Source organism: Leuciscus leuciscus, assembly GCF_965113295.1.
Source record: "Leuciscus leuciscus genome assembly, chromosome: 3".
Taxonomy (NCBI): domain Eukaryota; kingdom Metazoa; phylum Chordata; class Actinopteri; order Cypriniformes; family Leuciscidae; genus Leuciscus; species Leuciscus leuciscus.
Window position 1 is genome coordinate 41,789,702 of NC_138727.1, and position 5,619 is coordinate 41,795,320.

Consider the following 5,619-nt stretch of genomic DNA (forward strand, 5'->3'; position numbering starts at 1 on the left):
TTCATATTTTCAATTTCATTCATTTAACTGGTTGTTTAAGTCACAATTGAAACGGTTTATGATTGTTAAAATATATTTACAATTTTAAATGTTAGAAGATAGTATTAATTAAATGAAATAACTAAATACAATTAACAGCATGATTAAAAAAAATCAATGGCAACAAGAACATTCTTTGTGTGACTTATGTAATGAAATGCCCTTAGAGGTATGTATCATCTGACAGCAGGCCACAATTGTAATTTTCATATTGTTTAAATTCCTCTTATTTAAGTGATCAGTAATTTTGATGGTGTAAATGTATATCATGCTAACAATGAGTAGTGTGATGGCCATGGTTGCCAACCTTGATTACCTGGTTGAAGTGAAACTTTCTTGACGGCTGAATATATCACGTTTGCTAGTATTCTCTTTAAATTGTAACAGCTCAACCTAATCAGAGCCTAACATGCAAAAGAATCATCAGGAATAAACAAATATTCTCCGAAAACATTGGACACTATACAATATTTTAAGTATTATATAGAGTACTTTAATGTACAATTACACCTGAATAGACTGAATGGATCTCTTGTGCTCCTAAAAGCAAGTAGTAGCAGCAGGTAAATACAGATAAAATTAAAAAACAAACATAACTTAATATCACTAAAATGAAATAGAAAGCTGTGCTTACAGAGGCTCACATCTGTATTGTTATAAATGTTGCTAGCCCTTTAAGGTTGGGGTTACATGGGAAGGTGGGTGTGGTCCGGTGGGACCGGCGGGAGTGAAAGAACAGAAAAAGAAAATAAAGAAAGACGGAACACTTTCGGTTGTTAAACCTATCCTGCGTTGTGTCAGTTATTGAGAAATCTATAACATCCACACATAACACACCACTGACGTCTTCACTTCCAGGTGAAGAAGCTGTCAATCAAAAACTCAGTAGCCAATGAGAACACACTGCTACTAGCCCCGCCCCCACGAGAGAAATGTGTCAGAACAGCGAATGAAAACTCAGGGAGCGTAAACGAAAACTTCAGAAGCATAAATTAAAACTCTGGAAGTGCATTTGTAAGTTCAGATCAGCGAAAGAAATATGAGAAATAGTTAGCAAAACATGCAGTGTATTAAAAACGAAGTCAAAATATTTGATGATTTCCCTCATGTGGAATATTTTTCCTTGTAATTATGTGTGGTTTGAAATTTGGCAACTGCTGCATCTGTGTAGATGAGAGAAGCAAAGTGCATGCGCGTTGTGCACATGCTACACTATGGTCAAGCATGCGCCCTTAAAATAGCATCTGAACGCGCCACTGACTTTAGACTAGGTTTTTCCTGGTCAGTGACAGAATTGTTTTCTGGAACTGCAAAATACCACCAGGGAATGTTTGCGGCGGAACACGCCTCCTCTTTTCGCTGAACCGCCCCCGGGAGCGCAAGTTCATTCCCTAATTTACTGACGTGCGTCTCTGGAGGGAAAAGTCCGCTCTGCGTCAGGTGCAAAATAGGAATGATACATGCGTCGGTATACAAAGTCAATTGCGCTGGGTGCAAGATAGGGCCCCTTGTCTTTAAGGGCTCTTGGATCCCCTGTCCCATTCTTTGAATAGGATTAGGATTAGCATTAGGACTTGTAACACACTAGAGTCTGGGGCAGGTTCCTATACCTGGGTACTTCATTTGCATGTGTATAGTGTGGGATTTACCCTTTATTTGGTTATCCTTTTATTGGAATGGGTAATTGGGATAAGTAGGGACTGTGTATTTAAATCCGTCTGCAGTAAATGTTAGAACGTAGGCTTTGTCATGCCCTCTTCCTGTCTCACTGTAGTTGAGGTAGGTGGTTGATGTTACGCGCAGTATTGTTTGTTTGAGCGTTTATAGTATTGGTTAGTTTTATTTTACTTTGATGAGATGTTCCTGTTAAAGTCTCCTGGGAGTTGTATCGAACGCTCGATGAAAGCTTTTAGGTATAAAGGCTATCACAATGTTATGTTTTTGTTTTGATCTTGTTTTGCTTAGTTGAATTTTCTATTGTCTGTTTATAGTGGAACATTTGTGAAGGCATTCTAACATCCTGATGTTCATTGATCCGTGGATTTGTTCGTTGATCCGTGGATTTGAGTATGTATGATTTAGTTATTGTTTTATATTAATTAGATGAGTTTTTCTGATTATGTTTTGTTTTGCAGCCTTCCACAGCTCACACGGTGGTTATTCGTGGGTTGCGCTGCTGTTGTTCTTTAACTTGGTTTACTTTTTGTGTAATTATATAATGATTGTGTTTTCAATTTGTTATCTTTATTTTGTGGTTTTGGTTTGACCAGTTTGAATCGCAACATTTAGGCCGATTTCGTAGAGCACCCTCTATCTACAAGTCATTCACTTGGAGTAACTTTGTTTATTGCCAGTGATGTAGGACATTGTTAACAGTTATCAACTGATTTTGTCATTTTCTGGTATTTTCTATTCTTTTTTTCTCTTATGTTAAATGAGTGATTGATTATGTACAGTATAATTCATTTTTACCAGACCCACTAACTGTTCTCTCTTTTCTAGTTTGAGCCAAGGCTGAGTGTGTTGAGGGGGAGGCTAGACACCTGGATGGAGCACACCTCCTGCCACAAGGATCAGATAGCGGGGAAAAGACACGCTGAAGCCCAGGTCAGTCCGGGCTCGGATAGTGTAGTTGCCGCCTGTAGTGTTAGAGGTCACTGTGAAGTTGAGACCGAATGGGACTCCAGGCTGTGCAATGTTCTGCGATTGGGCCTGTGGAGGAACAGATATGGTTAATGTATGTTATTTGTCTCATACAGTGATTTTTTGTACCAACCTGTGATGTAAATTTAAGTCATTATTGTTTAATAATTGTTGTAAATTACAGCTATTTGTGTTTGTGTATCCAACATAGATATTTCTTACCGTGATGGTTATTCTAGATCCTTTATCTGGGTGACTTTCTCTGGAATCGACTAGTAGATGAGGAGTCATTCAACAATCCTTTAAGGTGGACCACAAATGCCTGCTCTGGGATTCTGTCTACGTTCACCAGGAAGTCTGTCGCTCCCACTGCTTTGATGGTTCCATTAACAACATCAGATCCTGAAGCTTCAACTAGAAGCATGTCAGTCACTGTGACTGAATCTCCTCTGGTCACAGAGACAAAGAAAGTAGCTTTCCGACCTGATCAGCAATTACAGAAACACACTGAAGTATCAGACATAGGCTGGATATATGTTTTGTGACAAACAAGAAAAATTATTTTCAAAACTTAAGGTGTGGTCACAAAATTGTGATTGTCCACTGTCAATAGTCTCATGATGTAAACCAGAGATGGGCATCGGTACACACAGAGATAAACACAAACAAAACATTTTTTTTAAACAATCCATCTCTGTGAGCTCATAAAATGCAAGTGGATGGGTCCCTCAAAGTTGATGCTTCAAAAACCACACAAAGCAAACACGGCAGTATTCCATACGATCACAATTGATGAATCAATGTCTTCTATAGCAAAACGATAGGTGTGGATAAGAAAAATACTAATATTTTAAACTTTTTTAACTAAACTATTCCTTCCAGCCAATGGTTATACACAGGTTAATGAGAGCATTGTGAAGTTCTACATCAGCATGAAGCTCACGTGAGAAGTGAAGTGGAAACACACAAAAAACATGATTTATCGAGCAAGTTTCTCAACGCGCTTACATCACGTGTCACAACATGCTGACATTTATGTCAAGCGTGAATTCATGTATGACAGTTGACCGGAAACAATGGTTTATAATTAAAAAAGTTTGAAATATTACTTTTTTCCCAACCTACACCTATCATTAGCTTCAGACAACCTTAATTGGTAACGCTTTAGATTACAGCCCGGAAAGTACTGCATAATTAAAATGAAAGTACAGTGTAACTTTCGGTAATTACAGTTTACCTATAAAGTACTTACGTGTAAGTATAGGGGAACAATATGTGAAGTCTTGGAAATAAAGGTCTAACAACCAGCAGTGGCGGATCTACGGGGTGGCAAAGGGTGGCAGCTGCCACCCCTGGGATACAGTCTTGCCACCCCTGTTGCCACCCCATTTATAAATCAGATAATATTTTTTAAGTATATTTTATGTTCATAGCCTACACGCTGAAGGCCAAGGAAACCCGCAACAAACTCCTCTCAAACAGAAATCGCCGATTTAGAATCCCCTCCCCCTCACAATGGTTTCACCCATCACTAGCACGGCAGCGACCCCCGCGAAAATGAAATTTCACCAGTGGCAGCAGGGCAGCCTGGGCAGGCAGCACAGTGCATCTGTCTGCAGTGTCTAGCAACCCGACTGGAGAGACTGAGCTGCCCCAGAGCCTCTGAAGGTGAAGTGAGTTTCCCCAGGTGTAGTTTAAATACACGTTTAACTTAAAGTTACATTTGTAATGAATGTATTGTATGCTAAAGACGATTCAGCATCAGCAAAAACTGCGAGTCTATTACGTAGCCAAAATCAGTGGTCAAATCGCTCCCTCGTGATTTGTAAGAGCACTCTTCCCTTTGATTAGCCTAATTTTTATTTTAGTAAAGACAAGAACAGCTTAATAAAAAATAAAAAATATTGTTTGTATCCATAACGTTTATTGATGGTCGCCGTTACGCCGACGTACGTTACGTTACCTTTTACAGTCTATGGTTACAACAACACACAATACAGAGCCAGGAGATCGATCATTTGATTAGCTAAGCAGTCCTGTTAAATCCAATTCCTCTCAGATATCACAGCAATGAAACCAGGTTACAACTGGGGAAATAACAAATACAATAGGATTAAGTATGGGCGTTAATAGTTGGGAGAAAATATGATGTGTAATAATGATTAGACCTGCTGACGATTCAGTATACATCTGCCATATTTTGCCACCCCTCAAAAATTCCTGCCCCCCTCTCGCCACCCCATAAATATTTTTCTAGATCCGCCCCTGGAATTATGACGTGAGAATTGGCCCGAAGCCCGGCCCTAGGGGCATAAATAAGTCAATAATAATAATATTGGCACGTCGGGCTCGGGCTGAAATGCAGGGATTTAAGCACCTAAACGTGCTTGTCTCAAACGGAGCAAGGTAAATTTCTGCGAAAGCGCACGAGCCCCTGCCCCTCCCCCTTTTCAACATCACCTGTCAGTTATCACAACCTCCACAGACGCACGAAAGTCAAGAAGCACCTTCTCTGCAGCATCGAAGTGCCTTCACTTGTCACAGCCAGGTACCGATACTGTTTTTCTTAAGCTTCGGCTCTCAAACTAGTTAGGTTACTTAAAATATATCCATAGAGCCAGCCTGACTTAGGCAATAGCCGAAATTCTTCTGCCGTTTTTATAAAATAAGCTATCACAAGTAGCAGTCACGTAATTTAGTACTGTTTTGTAATTTCATGGCCCCCTATGAACTGTAAATAAAATCAAATTATCTGATTATTAAAATACCTAAAAATAAATAAATACATGCTTGTAAAAAGTATTTTTTTTTTTCACCTTCTAGTGGTCATTATACATAAAAAGATGCACCAGATTAATGCATTTATCTTTAAAATGTAAAAAAAATTCTTCTGGGGGGGCATGCCCCCGGACCCCCCTAGAGGTACCGAGCTATCGG